Below are 24,154 nucleotides of genomic sequence, written 5' to 3'. Positions count from 1 at the left end.
AAATTGTTACTTTGTACATTTAAACTACCATTGCTTAGTTGGTAGCTGATAGCCAGCAGCTTTTGTGCCATAGCTTCCACCTCTCTCTTATTTGAAGGGACTATACCTCTTCTGATACACTGGGGAAGATTTACTAAAAGAGGCGCACTCACAAACTGGTGCAGCTGTGCATGGTAGCCAATCAGCTTCTAGCTTCAGCTTGTGCAATTAAGCTTTGGCAATCAAACCTGAAAGCTGATTGGTTTCTATGTAGATTTGCACAAGATTTTGCACTCTTCAGCTTCAGTAAATAACCCCCCCCCCCCCCCCAAATCTCTCTATCCTTGTTCAACCTTAGTTGTCCCTTTTTTTTCATCTGATGTGTACATCTCTATAGAAATGTAGTATTTTAGTGTTGTGCTGCACTACACTTTTTTTTCAACCCATCTTACTGCGTTTATAATATGTCGAAAAGCCAATCTAAAAGAAAAATAGAGGACAAAAAAGCAATTGTGTGGTATAGCTTTCTGCATATTAGATCTTTGTGGTCCGTGAAACCTGAGCCGTGACAGGGACGTGTCCAGGGGCGGACTGACAACTCATGGGGCCCCCGGGCAATAGAAGATTATGGGGCCCCTGGGCTTACAGATGGCCACCACGCCAAGAGGCATTTTCACATCAAAAGCATGTCGGTTTCGGACATATCAGGGACAGATGTAAAAAAAACATAGATTTGTACATACTGTCCCTGGTTTTACTGAGCCTGGCAACCCTGATGGGGCCCCCTAGTGGAATGGGGCCCTCGGGCAGTGCCCGAGTGACTCAATGGTCAGTCCGCCCCTGGACGTGTCCTTTGCCTACATAGAGTGTGCTAAAAGGTGTCCCTCTTTATCATTTCAGAAAGTTGGAAGGTATTTATACACGGTTTTGTATAGTGTACACTATATTCTATAATACTGAAATTGTGCAGGCGGCATGACAGTTGCATTTCTTAAAGTGGTTATTTTCCCACTCTCCAGCTTTAGTAAACAAATGCCACTAGGTGCAAACACCTTCACCACCCACCCCATATGTAATAATATCCCATATGTCAATGGCAGTAAAAGAATTATTACAGTGGCGGCTGGTGCTCAAATTTTTTTTTGGGGGGGGGGGCGCAAACAAACTGAAAAATTCTAAAAAAAAACCATCAATTGCAGCCTCACTGTGCCCCTCAAACGCAGCCACTTTACCATCAAACGAAGCCACTGTACCATCAAACGCGGCCACTGTGCCCATCAAACGCAGACACTGTGCCATCAAATGCAGCCACTTTTCCCATCAAACGCAGACACTGTGCCATCAAATGCAGCCACTTTTCCCATCAAACACTTCGCCATCAAACGCAGACACTATGGCCCAGATTCTCGTACGAGTTACGCCGGCGTATCTCCAGATACGCCGTCGTTTCTCTGAGTCTGAGCCGTAGTATCTTGGCGCCTGATTCAAAGAATCAGATACGCCAAAATTTCACTAAGATACGACCAGCGTAAGTCTCTTATGCCGTCGTATCTTAACTGCATATTTACGCTGGCCGCTAAGGGCGTGTACGCTGATTTACGCCTAGAAATATGTAAATCAGCTAGATACGGCAATTCACGAACGTACGCCCGGCCGACGCAGTACAGATACGCCGTTTACGTTAGGCTTTTCCCGGCGTAAAGTTACCCCTGCTATATGAGGCGCAAATGAGGCGTAGCAATGTTAAGTATGGACGTCGGAACAGCGTAAAATTTTTCACGTTTTACGTTGTTTGCGTAAGTCGTTCTCGAATAGGGCTGTGCGTCATTTACGTTCACGTCGAAAGCATTGGTTTCTTGTGGGTTAATTTGGAGCATGCGCACTGGGATACTTTCACGGACGGCGTATGCGTCGTTCGTAAAAAGCGTCATTAGCGTGGGGTCACATTCAATTTACATAACACACACCCACATCATCCACATTTAAATTAGGCGGGCTTACGCCGGCCTATTTACGCTACGCCGCCGCAACTTTGGTTTGAGAATATAGCACTTGCCTGACAAAGTTGCAGAGGCGTAACGTAAATAGGATACGTTACGCCCGCACAAAGATACACGCTTCTACATGAAACCGGGCCTGTGCCATCAAACGAAAGGGAGCCGGGCACCTGAATAGGGGGTGTCAGCGGCGGCCATAGATAGATTCATGAATCTATCTATTTGTCATAGAGAGGTGGCAGGAGAGCGGGGGCGGCGCCCGTGCGCCCCTTATGGACGCACCGCCACTGAGTTATTATTACATTTGCATCCTGCTCGTCACTGCAGTCAAAACAAACATCAATTTGACCCCACTAACAATTCAAAAAACGAACGACAGGTCTTAAATCAAAACTTTTAAAAACAAATTTGTAAAGTTGTATGGTCCTTCGAATTTCCTAGTCACTGCGATCAGAAACAATCAAGTCAATTTGACCTCAGCAATGATTAGAAAATCACACAAACGTTCATATAGTGAAAACATTTTTTAACACAATTCCAAGTGTACACCAGATCGGATTTTCTCATGGGAATTGTGTTGTTGTTGAAAAATCCGACCGTTTGTATGCTCCATCGGACAATTGTTGTCGGATTTTCCGCCAACAAATGTTGGATAGCATGCTTTAAAATTTTCCGACAACAAATGTGTGTTGTCGGATTATCCGATCACATGTACAGAAGTCCTTCGGAAAAAAATCCAAAGTACAAACACCCATGCTCAGAAGGAATGCTAACCATAAGACAACATTAGTAGAAGTTGCCCAAAGGGTGTCGCTAAAAAACTGAAAAACCACATTGTTTCGTGTTTGTTGGCCAACAATTTTTTGACGTTTGTATGCAAGACAAGTTCATGGCCAATGCCCATCGAAAAAAAGTCCTACGCTTTGTCCGCGGAAAATCTGATCGTGTGTACCAGGCTTTACAGTTAAGGCTGCCATAAATGGCTCAATGGAAAATTCAAGCCATGAGTGGCCCTGTCGGCACCTCTTTAGTCAAAGGGGCTACGTTGAAAATTGTCGAGCTAATAGTAACTGCATCCATACAGATGCAATCAATGCTTAGGTATTCTGGCAGGTGTCAGCTGTCAGAATATAATAGCCATCAGGGGATTCATCTATCCAGATGTTTAGCGTAGATGGAAGGATCTATTCTCTTGTTAAGCCTATCAGTGAGTGGCTATGACGTGTTGTCCCCAGGTGTTTTTTTTTGTTGTTTAGCCTGCAATTGGGACAGAATACACTGATCAGCAGCTGCAGCCGATTGGCTGCTGATCATCAAAAGTTTTCTAGCATGTCCCTTCGACAGACATCAATCAGGCAACGACTTCTGTTGAGCAGGGATGACCACGTGCTGATAAAAGTGTGCCAGTCCCTGCTTAACCAGGAAAATTTTGATGGCTGTGGCTAGCTTGAAAGTGTGTTGGGGACCTTAATTTGTACTATTCTGATTACGTAGGCACTGGTCCTGCACGTTACACAATGACGTAGACAAGTAGGGCAATGACATGTCTAGTCATAATTTATTTAAATGGGTCTTGCCAAACTTGCATAAAACCACAGGACGACTAATCACTGTGAATGCACTTATTTTAGTGAACCAACGTCCCAAGAAAGTCTAGTCATAAGCTGAAAAAGGTAGGTGACTGGGGGACTGGTAATTAGGGTTGTCCCGATACCGATACCAGTATCGGTATCGGGACCGATACCAAGTATTAGCGGGAGTACTCGTACTCCTGCTAATACCCCCGATACTAAAATAGAATACTTTAACCCCCCCCCCGCCGCCGCCGCCGAAACCGCCGCCGCTGCCACGTTAATCACCGCGGCGGGGAACATTTCAGACAGCGTTCGTTTGAACAGCTGTTTTCCCCACAGCGCATAGACACTCCCCCTTGGACGGATCTGTCCAATCGCGAGCAAGGGGGAGTCACATAGACACTCCCCCTTGCTACGGGGGACATGGCTGCTGTACAGGGGACATGGCTGCTATACTGGGGACATGGCTGCTATACGGGGGACATGGCTGCTATACGGGAGACATGGCTGCTATACGGGGGACATGGCTGCTATACGGGGGACATGGCTGCTATACGGGGGACATGGCTGCATTTGGGGACACATTTAAAAAAAAGTATCGGTATTCGGTATCGGCGAGTACATAAAAAAAAGTATCGGTACTTGTACTCAGTCCTAAAAAAGTGGTATCGGGACAACCCTACTGGTAATTATATCCAATATGTATATTTGCCAGTACACCATGGAGCCTTATGCCGGGTACACACGAGAGGATTTATCCGCGAATACGGTCCTCCAGACCGTTTCCGTGGATAAATCCTCTGAGGATTTTGATCCGATGGAGTGTACATACCATCGGATCGAAATCCGCGCCGAATTCCCATCGCGATGATGTGTCGCGCTGTCGCCGCGATGATGACGCAGCGACGTGCGCGACGCTGTCATATAAGGAATTCCACGCATGCGTCGAATCATTACGACGCATGCGAGGGATGGGTTCGGACGGATCGATCCGGTGAGTCTGTACAGACCACCGGATCGATCCGCTGGAGCCAATTCCAGCGGATAGATTTCTTAGCATGCTAAGAAATTTTTATTCGCTGGAGATCGGTCGGCCCGAAATATATCCGCGGATAAATATCCCCTGGATCGTACACACCATGTTACCAGTTCCCAGCTGGCTGTGCTGCAGCACAGCACCTGCTTAATTTTCAAGAAAATTGGGCTCAAGAGAAGTGTACTGGCAAAGGACAATCTGTACTCTTCAGAAAATCCAATTTGCACCGGTTTTGCTGCCCCCTGCAGGTTGTGGAAAGCCAAAGGGCAAAGGCCCTCTCAAATTGTGTCAGCCATTTGGACTGTCTTCTCACGCCTTGGGACTTGTCTAGGTGACCAAGCTGCTTTAAGTACATATGAACTTTGATGTGCCTTATTGCCAATGTCATTTGTGAGTACACATCTGTCTTTTTTACGCGATAAAGTTATTACAGAGGTAATGCACTAGATTGGTGCATCCCCTGCTTAACTTTTAGCCTGTTCCAGGTAAGTGTACGATGGGAATATGGAGGATCAATTGGTAGTAACATCCAGAACCATAGTGGAGATTGTAGGACCATGAATTAGGATGAGTACTACTGTGTTCTGTCTCCTGGAAACAATAAGCACTAGGGGGAAATTTGTAATTGTCCCAACTGCCCAAGGTTTAATTTGTTTTAATCTAACCTAAACAAATGTGATATGGTTCTATTGTCACACTGGAGGGAACTGGAGTCTCAAAATTGGTCTCCATATCCACCCAGTGTGGCATTTTGACAGATCTAAGCTCATAGTCTAGAATCCCACCTAATTACCTATATGTTTTAAATGTGATTTGTGTCTTGACATTATAATAACAAACCCTATACATGCAAGAACAAGCACATGGCATAACAGTATACAGCTGTAATGGAAATATCAATTAAAGAAAATTGTATAAGATTTACATTCCTGTGTGGTTTTCATTATCATGTCCTTGTTTGCACAGGAACAGAAGATGCAGAAGCTTAACACAGAAGAAACAAAACAGCCTAGAGGTAGAAAAGACAGATAAATGATTTTACTCTACTTATGTCCTAAACATATGTAAATCCTCATAATGTACATTGAAGTCTAACTGCAAAAACTGTGATACAGGCAGCACATCCTACCTGCTCTGCTTCAGTTTGTCACCCAGGCATAACTGTAAGACACCAAGCTACCACGCTATGCAATTCCATGTTCTAGGAACACAAACTGCTGAGCCATGTGAATGTTCATTTTCAGCGCTACCTGATGTGGACTTGTTGGACTGCAGAGAGAGCGTGATATATTTTTGCCTCTGTACAATAGATTATTATTAAGACCCCATCTGGAATATGCAGTTCCGTTTTGGGCACCAAAAAGGATATTTGGGAACTGGAGAAAGTGCAGAGAAGGGCAACCAAACTGATAAGAGGCATGGAGGAGCTCAGCTATGAGGAAAGATTAGAGGAAATTATTTATTCTCTCTTGAGAAGGGGAGATTAAGGGTGGGGGGAGGGGGTATGATCAGCATGTAAAAAATCATCAGGGATCCATATAGTGAACTTGGTAATGAGTTATTCACTTTAAGGTCATCACAGAGGTCTAGGAGGCTCTCTTTATGTCTGGAGGAAAATAGATTGCATCTCCAAATATATAAAGGCTTCTTCCCACTATGAGCTGTGAAAATATGGAATACACCCCCTCAAGAGCTGGTTCTGGACAGCTCAGTAGATTGTTTTTAAAAAAAAGGCCTGGATTCTTTCCTAAATGTACAGGTTTTCGATGTGTGTGTTTTTTTCCTCTGTTGGTTGAACTGGATATACTTTTTTCAACCGGATTAACTATGTAACTCTGTAACTTTTGTCTCTCATCAGAGAAACAGAATAGACAAGACTTAATCACGTAGAGTAGGGAAGGGTTAAAATGATTTAATTTTATTTTATTGTCTTTTTCTGTCACCTTGAAAAAGAGGTCTGCCATGTTCTTGAAACAACTTCAGTAAATTCTACTCCAGAATCTAGTCTTGGTGAGCTGTTTTTTTCTTCAGTTGGCGTTTGTATGGTACCATTGTAAAGCCATATGCCCACCCTCAACAACGGTTAATTATGGATGTCTGGGCGGAATGGTTTGATGACCACACCATTGTACAATGTACAGCTAACTAGCTGCTGCCGCTGACTGATAACATTTTTTCCAACATGTCAACTTTTACAAAGCGGGGGAGCCCATACTTGCTCTATTGAACCGGCCAAATTATCAGTTTATGGCCTGTTTCAGTTTGAACTTCCTGTTGTACTGCACACCAAACAGGACTTTTGTGGACCTGTTGGCTAACGATTTGTATCACTACAGCCTGTCCCTGCTCCACACAGCAACCTCTCCCTACACTGACAAAAAGCAGAATGTATCACACCAGTTATAAAACTTTGTCAGTATCGTTTGTCACTGTGTGTAGCAAGAGGTAAAGCAGAAAAACAGAAAAAAAAATCTGCAGTACCCAAATACACCAGTCACAATGCTGCACAGTGCACAATACAAATCCACTATAATATTATTTCTATGTTAGAAAGTATATTATAAGTGTATTACACCCCTATATACTGCACACCAAACAATAGTACACCTATACCAGTCCTTAACCAGTTCCCGACCCCGCATGTACATATACGTCCACAATATGGCACGTACAGGCACATGGGCGTACACGTACGTCCTCGCCTATTAGCGGGTGGGGGGTCCGATCGGGACCCCCCCCGCTACATGCGGAGGTCGGGTCCGCTCGGGGAGCGATCCGGGACCACGGCGCGGCTATTTGTTTATAGCCGCTCCGTCGCGATCGCTCCCCGGAGCTGAAGAACGGGGTGAGCCGTGTGTAAACACGGCTTCCCCGTCCTTCACTATGGCGGCGCATCGATCGCGTCATTCCCTTTATAGGGAAGACACGATCGATGACGTCATTCCTACAGCCACACCCCCAAACAGTTGTAAACACATACTAGGTGCACCCTAACTCCTACAGCGCCACCTGTGGTTAACTCCCAAACTGCAACTGTCATTTTCACAATAAAGAATGCAATTTAAATGCATTTTTTGCTGTGAAAATGACAATGGTCCCAAAAATGTGTCAAAATTGTCCGAAGTGTCCGCCATAATGTCGCAGTCATGAAAAAAATTGCTGATCGCCGCCATTAGTAGTAAAAAAAAAATAAAAAATAAAAATGCAATAAAACTATCCCCTATTTTGTAAACCCTATAAATTTTGCGCAAAACAATCGATAAACGCTTATTGCGATTTTTTTTACTAAAAATAGGTAGAAGAATACGTATCGGCCTAAACTGAGGAAAAAAAATGTTTTTATATATGTTTTTGGGGGATATTTATTACAGCAAAAAGTAAAAAATATTGCTTTTTTTTCAAAATTGTCGCTCTATTTTTGTTTATAGCGCAAAAACTAAAAACCGCAGATGTGATCAAATACCACCAAAAGAAAGCTCTATTTGTGGGGAAAAAAGGACGCCAATTTTGTTTGGGAGCCACGTCGCACGACCGCGCAATTGTCTGTTAAAGCGACGCAGTCCCGAACTGTAAAAACACCTTGGGTCTTTAGGCTGCATATTGGTCCGGGGCTTAAGTGGTTAAAAGGACTTTTGTGGACCTTTTAGCTAGCGATTTGTTTCAATACAGCCTGTTCCACACAGCAACCTCTCCCTACATTGACAAACAGCAGAATGTAAAATGGCCACCAGATCAGGTCTATTTATAAGGTAGGGGGTATGTCCATGTGCTAAAATGTCTCAATTGACTGTCCTGTACCACCTGATGGATGTGTCAAAGTTCTTCTCAATGTAAAATTGCGGACAGGCGCGAATATCGCCAGATGCCTGCCTGTTCGGCGAACCGCGAACAAGCAAAAGTTTGCCGCAAAACGACCGCCGGGCGAACCACCAGGCCATCTCTACTGTGCATTAGAATGGCTGCTTGTAGTCCAACTAGAGTGTGCAGGAAAGGATGACAAGGTGGTAGCTGAACTGAATATTTGTTGTCAACCTAGGATTGTAAATGCATGTGGCTACAGCTTGCTAGTATCATTTAATGGCATAGTCATTCAATGGCATTATTACGAAAATGTCATGGTAAAAAAAAAAAAAAAATTGCATTTATTACACAATAATTAGAAAATGTAAATGTATTACATGTTTGCATTGGAGCCATTAGAGCATTGCAACTGTGATCAGTGGTCTGTAAGTGCAATGCACAGAAGACTCTTCCCACAACCCAATGTCCATACAGGGGTACAGTTCTACTGTTATGGGGCTACAGAACGTAATCAATGAACTACAAGTGCAGTGATGTCAACACAATTGTAGTCCATTGAGATCTGTGAGTAAGGCCTCGTACACATGACCGAGAATCTCATCGTAAATGAAACGTTGTTTTCCTCGACGAGGTTCTTGTCAGGCTTGTCGAGAATCTTGTCAAGCTTTCTTTGCATACACACTGTCAAGATAAAATCTCGTCAGGAGGCCTGCGGGCGCATGGCCGCGTGCCTTCCTTGTCCGCCTGCTTAACTTCAGGGACCGGGACACGATCCTGGCCGAAGCCCGTAAACACCCTGACCTGAAACATGAAAATGCTGTGATTCACCTGTATCCTGACTTCTCACAAGAGCTGCAGAAGAAGCGGCGCTCCTTCACAGACGTCCGTCGTCGCTTGAGAGAGAAGGGCCTGGTATACAGCATGCTCTACCCTAGCCGTCTGAAGGTGATTCACAGGGGCTCAGCAAAATTTTTTGATTCTCCGATGGAAGCGGTGGATTGGCTGGATTCACTGGCCTGAGGAGGTATTGAGGTGGCGATGTGATCGACCAGGGAGGAGAAGTCACTTACCTGTCTACGATGTCCTTGCTGGGAGCAGTGGTTCCATGTTGCAGTGTTTGAATGATATGCTCCGGTTACACTTTGTTGTGGAACTCCATAGCTGAAAGCTGGTTGAAATGCTACGAGCGGTCAATCATCCGTTCCGGACAGGAGCAGCAGGTACGGTTAAGCACGGATTGAAAATCCCGCGTGATTCCCTGAAACCCCCCACAACTTTTTTTTTTTTTCTCTTTTTTGAAGTGGATGGACTTTTGAGACGTTCCACGGCTGTTCTATACGTTTTGGGTACAAAGTTTCTCCGGCGGTAAAACCGTTTTTTAGTTTGGTTCGCCTGGAGCAAACAGGGCGTTGGGGCTTGTGTGATGTTTTTTTCACTGTATTTTTGCCAGATGTTTTTAATTTTTCTTACTGGCATGTTTTGTTTCCCCCCCCCTCTTTTTTTTACCTCTCCCCCCCCCCCCTTCCTTTTTTTACCCTTGGGACATTGACTTTTTGCCTTCACCTTTCCTCTGCTTTGGGGCTTCGCCCCATGTGCGTGTTACAGTGTGTGATACCCTTCATGACATGTATATTGAACCATTGAAATATGTTACCCTGTGGCTCTCTGTGTCCAGACTCCCCCCCCCTGACTGGCTGGATTCGTGTGCCCCTCCTGTCCTTCAAATATTTTTCTTTTCCAGACCCAATGAATGATATCAAACTAGTATCGTGGAATGTCCGCGGTTTAAACTCTAAATTCAAACGCTCTTTAGTCTTACAGTACCTCAAATCCCTGAACCCCCATATTGTCCTCCTGCAGGAAACCCACCTGGTGGGTAGTAAAACCCTTTCCCTGAACAGGAGCTGGATACAGAGGGCAGTGCACTCCACTTACTCCTCATACGCCAGAGGTGTGGTCATCTTGCTGCATAAGAAATTGCAATGTAATATAGAGCATGTGGTGACGGACCCTCAAGGGAGGTATGCTATTGTAGTCCTCACAGTAGACTCTCAGCTGTTGGCTATAGCAAATGTTTACATCCCCCCCCCCTTTCACAAGGAGGTGTTGTACCTGATTTTAGAGAAGATTGCCACCTTTGGTCCACTAAAATTGCTAGTGGCTGGGGATTTTAATAATGTGATCGATTATGAGCTGGACACTTCTAACCCGAACCGGGTGCGGAATCTGGATCTCGGGCACTGGGCAGATGTGGCGGCTTTGGAGGAGGTGTGGCGGTGGAAACATCCTGGTGAGAGAGGTTACTCCTATCTTTCCCACGTCAGCTCATCCTCCTCCCGTATTGATCTGGCCTTTGCGAATCCGACCCTCCTGCCGCTGGTGACCGATGTTGGTTACCTGGCCGGGGGTCTCTCGGATCACACCCCCTTGCAGGTGACGCTGTGCCGCCCTGGGGGGGGTAGCCGGAGGATCTGGAGACTACACCCGGGGTGGGTTGATGAACCATCGGTTGAGCCGCTGGTTGCCGGCCATATTGCTGAGTACTGGGAGGTCAATGACGGCTCTACGGGTGGGCACATGGTATGGGATGCATTTAAAGCGTCCACCCGGGGTGTGTACATTGCTGCTATCAAGGCTGCTAGGACTGAGAAGAATTCAGAGTCGAAGGCGCTCCAGGTCCATGAGGTTCGGTGTGCGAAGGCTCATGCTGAGGCGCCCTCTGCCTCCACACTTGCGGAGTTGCAGATGGCCAGAAGGGCCTTCTTGGTTCATCAGCAATCTCTTACGCAATGCATGTTTAAATGTAAGGCGGAAGACTTATTTGAGAAGGGGGACAAGAACGGAAAATTGCTGGCATACTTAGCGGCAGATGCTAGGCCTCATGTGGCAATTCCTTGCATACACACGGCAGGAGGAGCCTTGGTGGGGGACAGGGAGGGGATAATGCAGGCTTTTGTGTCCTACTACTCTGACCTCTATGCGGCTATCCCACAGTATGACAATCAGGTTCTGACGGACCTGCTGGACTCCTTTCCGATCCCGGTGTTGCCTGGGGAGGCGGTGGAGCTCCTGGAGGCTCCTTTTTCTCCTAAGGAGCTGACTGTGGCTATTGCTTCCTTCCCAAATGGAAAGGCACCGGGTCCTGATGGGATTCCGGCAGAGTGGTACAAGACTTACTCTGATGTGGTCTCGCACAGGTTGCTGACCCTCTACAGGGAATGTTTGGAGGTGGGAAGTTTGCCCCCCTCGTGGTACGAGGCCCAGGTGGTTGTGCTTCCCAAACCAGGGAAGGACCCCCTCCATTGTTCCTCATATAGGCCAATTGCTCTACTGAATATGGACCTAAAAATTTTGACCAAGATGTTAGCTAATAGGTTGATGCCCTGCTTAGAACACTTAATTTCACCTGACCAGACAGGGTTCATGCCCAAGAAGGCTACAGATATTAACTTACGCAGAGTGTACGCCCACACACAGATTGACGGGGACATATCTCACGGGGGGGCCATGGTGTTTTTTCGATCTTGAGAAGGCGTTTGACTCCATTGATTGGGGCTACATGACCCAGGTACTGGAGCGTATGGGCTTCGGCCCTGTGTTCCTTAAATGGATATCATTGCTATATAGTAGTCCGGTGGCGGCAATTCGTTTAAATGGTGAGGTGTCGTGCACCTTCCCGGTATTCAGAGGCACCAGACAGGGGTGTCCCTTGTCACCGGGCTTATTTGCCCTGGTGATGGAACCCCTGGCAATTGCACTACGATCCTCGCCTCAAATTGAGGGAATCAAGGTGGGCACCTTGACTGAGTCACTAGCGCTTTACGCAGATGACCTGGTTTTGTTTCTGGGGGATACCGGTCCTTCCTTACATGCCGCACTTTCATTGATGAGCAGGTTCTCTGTGGTCTCGGGCCTCAAGGTCAACTGGACCAAGTCAAAAATCCTCCCACTCCGGTCCCATGTGTCGTCTAGACAAGCTGATCCTTCTAATCCCCTACAGTGGGTAACTCAGATTAGGTACCTGGGGTTACAAATTACGAACTCTGTGTCAGACTTTGTTAACCTCAATGTGTCCCCATTATTGAGCACTGTCTCCAGGAAGTTGAACTCCTGGAAGAATCTCCCCCTGTCCCTCATTGGTAGGGTCAATCTTATTAAAATGAAGATTCTCCCTCTCCTGCTTTATACACTTAGGAACACTCCGGTGTGGATCCCAAAGTCCATTTTTAGGGCCATAGATGGTATGATCTCCTCCTTCTTGTGGCAGGGTAATCTCCCTCGTCTCAAGTTGGCCATCCTGAAACAACCCTGGGGGGAGGGGGGTTTGGCGGTACCCGACTTCCATAGGTACTTCCTGGCAGGCCAGCTGACGGTTGCACACCGTTGGCTGACTTCTGCTCCGGACGATGCTGCGGTGTCGTTGGAGGCGGCTTGTGTGGGTTCCTATGAGGCGCTCTCCTACTTAGTTTATAGAGGCCCGAGGGCCCCTTACCCCTTGACGCACTCCATGAGGTCAGTGATCAGAGCATGGTCTGTGGCACAAGAACTGAGGCCTTCTGATCGCCTCACCCTCTCCCCCAAAACGCCTCTATGGAGAAACCCTAATTTGTCACACTTTCTGGACTACCCGGACCCGGTGGTGTGGGCGGCCTATGGGATAAAGACCTTAAGTCACATTGTGGGGAACGGTATACTTCTGACGTTTGATGAACTAAAGGCGCGCTATGACCTTCCCAATACCCATTTCTTTAGGTTCCTGCAGTTGCGCCATGCATTCCTGGCTCAATTTGGTGGGGTCCCTTTGACTTTAGAGATCGGGGATTTGGAATCGCTGGCCCGTAGCGAATCACTTCCTAAGACGGTATCTAGCATCTATCAGGAGCTCTTTCAGGACACTACCAAGCTGCTGTCGCCCTGCAGGAGTGCTTGGGTGGCTGTAGCCCCGGGACTGGACAGGGACGACTGGGACGATGTCTGGGGGGCGGCATTTCAGGCCCTGGTCTCCACTAGGGACAGGCTTATACACTACAAGTTCTTGCATAGGATATACCTGACCCCGGCCAGACTGGCTAGAATGTTCGGAGGTCAGGGCTCTGCCTGCTGGCGGTGCTCCATGCCCTCTGCCGGTTTTATGCATGTCTTCTGGGATTGCCCCCAGATCAGGGCATACTGGCAGGAGGTGGTAGATTGCATTAGGTCGGTCACCTCTATCTCGATCCCCATGACTGTGGAGGTGTGTTTGCTGCAACTAGTTGAACCCCTGGCCACGACCAGGGCTATAAGGACTCTTCTCATTCTGCTGCTTTTTTATGCCAAAAAAAGAATCATCCTTTCATGGAAGAGCTCCTCAGCCCCAACGGTGACAGCCTGGAAGGTGTTAGTCAACAAAGCCATCCCATTCTATAAGGCAACTTACTTGAATAGAGGGGCTTTGACCAAGTTTGATAAGGTATGGGGGGGCTGGATGGCCTCTGTGGATACAGTGTCAGATTAAGCTGGATGGGTAGGAGGCATGCGGGGTCTGACGGCTGAGGGGGTCAGGGAAATTGTGAGTAGGGGCGCAGGATATGTCTCATGATGACTGTTCACTTTGAAGAGGGTACTTGTTACTATGCTATTATGGAGGGGTTCGGTCCTCCATGATGGAGTGCGAGCATCCGTCTCTTAGCTCGGTACTGGGGTCAAGGGTCGGCAAGAAGGCGTTATTTATACTGTGTAAGGGGGAACGGTCAAGCTTGGACTTCATTGCATTATAATCCATCTCATTACATTTGACCGGTGTTGAATATGTCTAATGCAAGCATTTGTCCCCCCCCCCCCTTTTTTTTTTTTTTTTTTTTTATTATTCTTTCTTCCCTCTTCTTCCCCCCCCTCCCCCCCCCCCCTCCCCCTTTTCTTTTGGTTGGGTTTTGGTTTGTACACCGGTCTATGTGTCATGACCGGTAACTGTTGGTCGCGTTTGTGGCCTGTTATTGTGTATGTGTCTTGAAAAATTCAATAAAAATAATTTTACAAAAAAAAAAAAAAAGATAAAATCTCGTCGTTCTCAAACGCAGTGACGTACAACACGTACGACGGCACTATAAAGAGGAAGTTTGATTCCACTGGCGCCACCCTTGGGGCTGCTTTTACTAATCTCATGTTACAGCGTGTTAAGTAAAAGTTTGGTGAGAGACGATTCGCTCTTTTCAGTCTGTTACAGCGTGACGAATGTGCTATCTCTATTACGAACGCTACTTTTACTGAAGGTGCGCTCCCGTCTCATACTTTATTCTGAGCAAGCGCGCGTTTCTAAGCATACACACGAACGTGTTTCTAATCGTAAACTAGCCCGACAAGAAACACGATGAGGAAATTGAGACTCCCGACGAGAAAAAAGAGAACTTTTTTTCTCGTCGAGATCCACAACAGTTTTCTCGACGAAAAACATACACACAACTGTTTTCCTCTGCAAAAAAGCTCTGCCAGTATTTTTCTTGATGGATTTTGTCGAGGAAAACGGTCGTGTGCACAAGGCCTACCTCTGTCGTGATGGAAAATGGGACTTGTAGTCTTTACATTAACAGACCATTGTCTGATCTATGAATGGATGATGTGGCTGTGCGGGCAAAACCGTGCACAGCCGCACTAAATTTAAAACAAACCTATTCCTGAAGGAAGAGGAACCCCACAATTCAGGTAAGTGGGGAACCGTTTGAGGGTTGGGGAATGTCACATTGTTTTATTTTATATGCTAAATACAGGTGTAACATAAACCATTGTCTGAAAAGTGAACTATGCCTTTTAATGAAATCAGGATATAAGCAGGATTATAACAAAGTAACTTTTTGACATCACAGGAAAATTTGCAGCAACATATTTGGTTTAGTTGTTTGGCTTTAGATAACCTTGAACACAAAATGCATTTACATTTTGTTTCAGATAATAATAATAATAATAATAATAATAATAATAATAATAATAATAATAATAATGTTACTAAATTAAAAAAAATCATCTAGTATTATGTTACTGTACAAATGTGAAGAAGAGGTAGGAGGTGGTAAAGAAAATAAATATGTTTCCGAAGTAAAAGTAAAGGAAGTGTATTGGACCAGTGGCGGCCCGTCCATAGAGGGCGCCCGGGCGCCGCCCCCCCCCTCCCCAATCAGTAAAAAAAAAAAAAAAAAATCTAAAAAAAAAAAAAAAAAAAAAAAAAGTTTATTTAAACATGTCCCTTTAAGGAATTTTTTTTTCCAAAAAAGGTCCTTCGGTGCACTGTGTCCCAGCGCCGGACGCCGGGCACAGTGCTGTGTGAGTAGCGCCACGTCTGTGCAATCGCAGACGAGGCGCTACATTGGCCGGAAAAAAATGCCATTGTGGCGTTCTCCATCGCGCCACTTGCTTCCGGCGCGATGGACTGTGTTGTTATGGCTCGGGTGCACACTTTCTGTGTGCACCCGCACGTCTCTATGCTAGTCCCGACGTCTCTGGAAGAACCGGAAGTGACGTCGGGACTCTCGAGCTCGCCTGGAAGCTGAGCTATGCTGGCAGCACGCCTGCAGTAACAGGTATGAACCCCCTCCCTGCCTAATCAAAGTATTTTAAATAGCGGACATGTATGTAATAGCGGGCAAACGGACCCCTTCCTTCACCCGGCTCTTAAAAAACTTAAATAATAATTGGGCGAAAATATCGGCCGCATCGGCCCCCCCCCCCGCTTATTTAAATGTTTTTTTTTTTGTTAATCGACCCCCCCCCCCCCCCCCCCGCTTATTCATGTTTTATTTTTGGGCTTGTTAAAAAAAATAAAGTATTTAACATTGGTTTTTTTAATTTAACTGGTGGAAATAGCAGCCGCAACGGCACCCAAAGCCCCCCCCCCCCCCCCCGCTTATTCATTTTTTTCCTACCCCATCCAATCCCCCCCCCCCCCTCGGGCTTGTTAAAAAAAAAGTATTTAACATTTTTCTTTTTTTTATTTAATTGGTGGAAATAGCAGCCGTAACGGCACCCAAACCATCCCAACCCCATCCCCCAACCCCCGCCCCCCCCGCCACGCCGCTTATTCGTTTTTTTTGGACCCCATCCAATCATATCTGTGCAACTTCAAGTCACAGTGACTTCGAAGTAGTCCCTGCATTACTTTTGTCCCACTTTGATGTGACTTGAGGTGCATAGACCTCCAGAATACATAGGCATTGCTTCAAGTCGCTGCAAAATCGCAGCAAAAAATTGTGGCAGAATCTTGCGACTTTAAGGCTAACGCAGTCTGAAAGTTTGATGCGACTTAAAGCAATGCCTGTGTATTCTGGAGGTCTATGGACCTCAAGTTGCATCAAAGTGGGACCAAAGTAATGCAGGGACTACTTTGAAGTCGCTGTGACTTGAAGTCGCACAGATATGAACGGTTCTCATTGGAAATCATAGGGTACGACTTGTCATGCAACATTGAAGTCCCAAATCGCAGGACAAGTAATGCAGTATGTCTGCAGTCTCTGGTCATCTTGTGCAGTATGTCTGCAGTCTCTGGTCATCTTGTGCAGTATGTCTGCAGTCTCTGGTCATCTTGTGCAGTATGTCCGCAGTCTCTGGTCATCTTGTGCAGTATGTCTGCAGTCTCTGGTCATCTTGTGCAGTATGTCCGCAGTCTCTGGTCATCTTGTGCAGTATGTGCGCAGTCTCTGGTCATCTTGTGCAGTATGTCCGCAGTCTCTGGTCATTTTGTGCAGTATGTGCGCAGTCTCTGGTCATCTTGTGCAGTATGTGCGCAGTCTCTGGTCATCTTGTGCAGTATGTCTGCAGTCTCTGGTCATCTTGTGCAGTATGTCTGCAGTCTCTGGTCATCTTGTGCAGTATGTCTGCAGTCTCTGGTCATCTTGTGCAGTATGTCTGCAGTCTCTGGTCATCTTGTGCAGTATGTCTGCAGTCTCTGGTCATCTTGTGCAGTATGTCTGCAGTCTCTGGTCATCTTGTGCAGTATGTCTGCAGTCTCTGGTCATCTTGTGCAGTATGTCTGCAGTCTCTGGTCATCTTGTGCAGTATGTCTGCAGTCTCTGGTCATCTTGTGCAGTATGTCCGCAGTCTCTGGTCATCTTGTGCAGTATGTGCGCAGTCTCTGGTCATCTTGTGCAGTATGTCCGCAGTCTCTGGTCATCTTGTGCAGTATGTGCGCAGTCTCTGGTCATCTTGTGCAGTATGTCCGCAGTCTCTGGTCATCTTGTGCAGTATGTGCGCAGTATCTGGTCATCTTGTGCAGTATGTGCGCAGTCTCTGGTCATCTTGTGCAGTATGTCCGCAGTCTCTGGTCATCTTGTGCAGTATGTGCGCAGTATCTGGTCATCTTGTGCAGTATGTGCGCAGTCTCTGGTCATCTTGTGCAGTATGTCCGCAGTCTCTGGTCATCTTGTGCAGTATGTGCGCAGTATCTGGTCATCTTGTGCAGTATGTGCGCAGTCTCTGGTCATCTTGTGCAGTATGTGCGCAGTCTCTGGTCATCTTGTGCAGTATGTGCGCAGTCTCTGGTCATCTTGTGCAGTATGTGCGCAGTCTCTGGTCATCTTGTGCAGTATGTGCGCAGTCTCTGGTCATCTTGTGCAGTATGTCCGCAGTCTCTGGTCATCTTGTGCAGTATGTCTGCAGTCTCTCATAATCTCATGCCCATTTAGAGTCCTTCATAACTAACAGTGTAATTTTTTTGTTTGCGCGATCTGTAAGGCTGCGCTATATACCATGATTTGTGATGCTGGGGCTATATACCCTGTGCTGTGATGCTGAGCTGTATACTCCTGACACTATGAGGGGAAGCAAGTGGAATACAGGGGACGGAGTGAGTGTATTCTATAGGGGGTGTGGCTTATGAGAAGTGGGAGGGACCAAATGTGGAGGGGCGGGATCTTGCGCCCCCCCATTCTAAAATGTCACCAGCCGCCACTGTATTGGACAGAAGGCTGCGTCATGGGTAAACACAGCAACTGCCTCAGGCCTGTACACCGAATTCTGCGGCAACCAAACTGCTAAGTGTCGGCACAGCTTGCCAGTGTCTCGGGCTACTGATTGATGAGCAGTCTATCTCTTCATCTCTGCTTCATTGGCATCCTGTGGAAAGTAAAGAGCACTTTCTTATATGCTTCTGAATGCAAAGTAATTATTGAGATCCTTGTCTGTAGTGTAAAAGATGCCCACAGACACGACACAGCCAACAATGGTTCTTTAGATGAACTCTTTCCTAGCTACACACCTACTGGCCAGTTATACACTGGGAAAACAACCCTGGGCAAATCTTAACGTGACACTAAACTCTTGGTTTTAAAAAAGTTCTATTTAAGTTTTAAGTATATATTTTTAACTCAAAAAAGTCCCTTCTATTACCATCAGCCCGCTCAAAAACTCCACATTACTTTTTATTTTGCTGTGATCCGACTTTCTGACTGTTAGAGGGTGGCTATGTTTGCCATGGTCCCACTGTATATAGAAACATAGTCATCAGGGTCAGTACAAGGGGGGGCGGATGCCCTGGGCAGAGCAATTTATTATCGGAAGGGGAAAGAGCTGCGCCTGCTTGCAAAGATGTGCCGAGTGTGCTCCTGCACCCGACACAAGAAAAGGACCCAGTCTTCCTTTCCCTGTCAGGTGGAGCCGCAGAGTAATCTCCGCCCGACAGGCCCTTCCGAGTCCCGGCGGGGGGAGGTGTAACAAGAAGCTGGCCGGGAGGCGGGAGGAGTAAAGAGCTCAGCGCAGTGAATGCGAGAGGAGGAACCAACCAGGCATCTACCAATGAATCGGCTAACTCTGGTGGTGGTGCTGGGCACTCGTGCTGGCTCGCTCCAGAGCCGGCCCTGTGTGTTAATAGACACAAAGTGCATGGCTCAGCCCCACCCCCACTCCCTCCTCACTGGCTGTGGTTGACAGCAGACCAATGGTTCCCGCTGTTGTCTCTGAGCAAAAGAGGAGGGAAAGAGCCAAGAGAGCCTGCTCTTGTGAACATTGCTGGATTGAGATGATAGGGCTCAGGTAGGTATAAGGGGTAGGGGAGGGAGGGCTGCATGCAGAAGTTTTTTACCCTACTACAGAGAAGCTTATCTTAATAAGTAGAATTAAAGGGTCACTAAATGAAAAACATTTTTTTGCTGAAATGACTGTTTATTGGGTATAGAGACATAAAAGTTAACTGATTCCTTTTAAAAATGATTAAAAATTGAATTTAATCTATCATATAATGTGCCTCTAGTTTCACTTTCGGTTTTAAAGGTACATACATGAAGTTCCGGGTGAGAGGTGAGTCGGGAAGACTCACAGAACAAAAACAAACAAATCCAGGGCAGTGTTTTGTTTTTAAAATTAATCTGATTGGTTCTGGGAAGTTTTAGACACACAGTAATGACAGCTTAGACCACCGTGAAAATCTCCCAGTACCATGGTTATAAGGAAACAGGCAACCAGGAAGTGTGGAGATCCCAGCAGAATTACAGCTACTTCATAGCAAAAACAAACAATGAGGACATGAAACCAGGACTGCAGTAAGGTAAAGGAAGCTATTTAGCTAACAAAAAAAATTCCTTTAGTGAACCTTTAAGCCTTTACAACCAGGTAAGTGTATGGTTAATGATTAATGAATAAGGATATTGTTTAGTTTCACTTAAAAGGAGCAAAAGCAAGTGGATGGAAAAAAACAATGATATAAGCCATGAAAATGGACAAACAAAATTAATTTTAAGGTAGAACGATAGGTAAAACATTTTTTATTATTTTGGATAGAGCAAAAGAGGGTTATAACCCGTCAGTTTTTTTCCGTCCATCTATGTCCTGTTGTGGAGATTTTCCTTCACTTCCTGTCCAATAGCCAAACAGGAAGTGAGAGCAAACCTCTGCAAATTATGGGAATTCCTTGGTCACTATTGTAAGATTTCTCTGCTATTACTTTTCTGGGGACAACCCATAATTTGGGATTTTTCTTTTACTTTCAATCATAACAGTAAACAGGACAAATAGAGAGGGTGTATCTCCAGACACAGGCAGCAATAAAAACTGTCAGGTGTTCTAATCCCTCTCCACTCAATCCAAAACTGAACCTTTATGTATGCTTTAATATATAGGTACCATCATTCCAAAAATATAACTGAATATGTATGTGCAAATACTGGGACTTTTGATGTACCAAAATAATTCGAGTAGACACAGTACTTGAATCCTACCATGTTTATTATTAGGGATGCGCCGATACCATTTTTTTACAACACATATGAGTGCCAATACCTTTTTTTAGTACTCGCAGATACTAATTAAAGTGGAGTTCCACCCATAAATATAACATTACATCAGTAGTTTTAAAAAAATGTCATTAGTCCTTTACGAATTTTTTTTTTTTTTTTAGATGCCTTCAAAGTGTTGTTGCTAGGCAGAATAGTTAATCTTCCCACTTCCTGCACCTAGGTGCTTAAGCTTCACCGCACAGACTCCTGGGAATGTAGTGGGTGTAACTTTCCAGGAGTCTGTGCACTCCCCAGTCTCAAAGAATCATGTGACTTGGACAGCACAGGTGCTGAAACCTGATCTGACACTGCTTGTGCAGCACTGAGCATGTTCAAGGCTGAAATCCAGGAAGTCATACAGTCTGGCTTCATGATGCCCACACTTAAGATGGCCCCAGTCAATTTCTATTTTATAAAGTGTCTAAATGCTGTAACAACCTAACAAACCGGACCTTAGTGTACAGACTAACTTTACTAGAATACATTAAGCTTGTGTATTACAGGGGTATTTATATTTAAAAAGTGAAATTGTGGCCGGAACTCCGCTTTAAAGACACCACTGCAACTGTTTTGTTTATGCTTCAGCTGTCAGCAATGGTACAAAGCATTGAAAAGTTATTTACAAATGAAATTATTTATTTTATTTATTTTTTGTTATTTTGCCCTTTTTTTGCGTGAAACGTGCAAATATATGTTAAAGGTGTAAAAATATAAACAAACAAAGCAAACAAAAAAAGATTTAATTTATTAATAGTTTATCAATAAGAAGTGAAAAAAATTAATCAGCAGAAAAAAAGTAATTAAATGGAGTAGAATAAAGAGATAATTAAGGCTGATTAGTAGTAAATTAAGGATTAATAAGGGGTTAAACAGCGGACTACATTTTTGTTATACTTGTTTTAATGGACAGGTTGCTTTAAAGTGGATGTAAACTCACACATGTACCGAGTGAAGAGAACAGCCTCAGATGATACACACAGATGTAACACATTTCCCTACATAAGTTGTGCATGTATATATGCTGTTTTCAGCTTTCTATATTCTTTTCAAAGTGCACATCCGTGTTAGAATTTTTTCTTCCTGTTTTAGCAGTGGGTGTGGAGTCTGGGTATACACTGTGTGAGCTGATTGGAGGAAAGTCACACACACCCCCTCCCTCCCTCCACATAGGCAGAGGAACAAAGAAACGTGCAGAGTTGTACAGTGAATAGACAAGCTCTCTGCTTTTCTACCTCTCAGCACCCTCCCCGACACAAATTTTCAGCTGCTTTCATCTCCCGTGTCTGAGAACTTGCCAGAAGTTATCACATTGATAACAGAGGAACGAAACAGCAGAAAGACACAGGACTCAGAGCTTTGGAGAGAGATAAGTAAACACTACAGATATATGTGCCCAGGTCAGATTTCATGAATGGGGTTTACATCCACTTTAAACTGAATTAATCTGCAGATCGAAGTTTATCGATTTGATCTGTAGATGAATAAACAGAAAGATACAAAAAGAATCAATGTTTCTGTTTCAGCAACTAAGCAATGTTGTTGATAAATATTGCCTGGCTGATTTATTTATTTTTTGACAGCTCCAATTACCAGGACTTCATTTACACTTCAGCTGTCAACAGGGGAACCCCACTAACAGCTGAATAAGTCATTGTTAAGGATGTGGTAGCCCCGCTCCCTAACAAACAATCAGGGCTGGACTGGGACAGAAATTTAGCCCTGGACTTCATCCAGACTGGCCCACTTTGACAGGTCTCCCCCATGGCGGCCGGACAACTCCCGCAGCCACCCAAGCCCCCTCTCCACCTTCACTAGCCACTAGCCATTCTACTCTATTAGTGTAGAACGGCTGGTACTGGTACTCTTATAGGCAGTACCAGTGGGGAAGCTAGAAATAATTTCACCCGGGGCAAAGATTCAGTTCGGTGTCCCCCCTTATGGAACAAGATTAGGCAGAAGGGAGAAACTCCCAGGCCATAGCTGTTGAGTCAGCTGTCTGTCCCCTCCCCCATGCTCCTCTGCCATCCCCCTGCTGCTCTGGTCCTCCCCCCTGCTTCTTTGTTCCCCCCAGGTGAGCGCTTCGGGGAGGGAGAAGAGGTGAGCACTGCGGGAAGGGAGAGACAGAGGAGCGGAGGGGGGACGGCAGTCCACTGTCACTGAAGCCGCCCCACTGAACCATCGGCCCACCAGGAAACTCTGTAGTCCCAATGGGCAGTCCATCCCTACAACCAATACTTGCTGTTTTTTTTTTTTTTTTTTACATTTCAGCTGTTCGTGGGGCAATCTCGCTGCCAGCTGAAAGAACCAAGTCTGAAAGTTTTGGTTTTTGGTATCGGAGCATTTGAACAAGTACTGATACACGCGCAAATGCTTAGTACCAGCACTAATACTAGTATTGGTGCAACCCTATTTATTATGAACAGTCACATAAAAATAATCATCTGGTCCAATATCACAAGGTGTTACATACTGCCATGCTGTTACAAATATCACTTTACAGCTTTGTTTTACCATCACACACATACACAAGATCACTACCCCTTAAAGTGCAAAGGCATTGGCACCGGGGGAGCACACATGCTGCAGCCACGATGCTTTGCATTACAACATGGCAAAAATGATCCCCCCTATGCAGGACTGCCCGCCAAATGCGACATTCAACTTAATTGGGCCCCACTACAACCGGCTGCAATGACTGACGTTGAAGCATGGTGGTGCAAGTTTTTTGAGGTTAAAAAAGGTAGTAAGGAGACTACATAATGCCTCCTCACCCCTGATTAAACACCCTCTGAAAAGTGAATTCATGGGCCATAACATGCTTTTGACATGCATTACTGCACATTCTGTGCTTTATATACAGTATGCGTTTTTGTGCAATTTGAAACCACAGATTCCATTAATGCATTAAATGTTTTTGTGTGTGTGTGTGTGTTCACCATCCATCTCAATAGATCTGCCTAATGTCAGTGCACAACAAATGCTGCATCTCCTAGTTTTGGGTTTAAAAAACAAATTAGGCAGTATACATAGCTTTGATCTAGCCTCATAGGCATGAGTGAGATTTCATCTCAGAATGCGATTTTATCCAGTAATTTTTGTACAGGTAGCATAGTTGCTTAGTAAGACCCCTTTCACACTGGGGCGTTTTTCAAGCGTTTTTTAGGCGTTTTTCATGTGCTTTGGCATTAAAAAAAAGTGCCTGTAAAGCATCTGCAATCCCAATGTGAAAGCCTGAGTGCTTTCAGAGCCCTTTCACACTGCCAGCTCCCGAAAAACGCTGGTAAAGCTCTGCTAAGACCCATTTCACCCTGGGGCGCTTTTCAGGCGCTTTGGCATTAAAAAAAAAAAAACTCAATGGGAAGGGGGCTTTAAGAGCGGTGAATTCAACTCTCCTAAAGTGCTGCAAAGAAGACTTTTTTTGATGCCCTGCCAGCGCAGCGCCTCAGTGTGAAAGCACTGTGAGGCTTCTTTCAGGTGTTTTACATGCCCTTTTTTTAATGCCAAGACCCCTTTCACACTGGAGCATTTTTCAGGCGC

This window comes from Rana temporaria, chromosome 4 (assembly GCF_905171775.1).
Source record: "Rana temporaria chromosome 4, aRanTem1.1, whole genome shotgun sequence".
Lineage (NCBI taxonomy): Eukaryota > Metazoa > Chordata > Amphibia > Anura > Ranidae > Rana > Rana temporaria.
Note: the sequence above shows the minus strand (reverse complement) of the source record.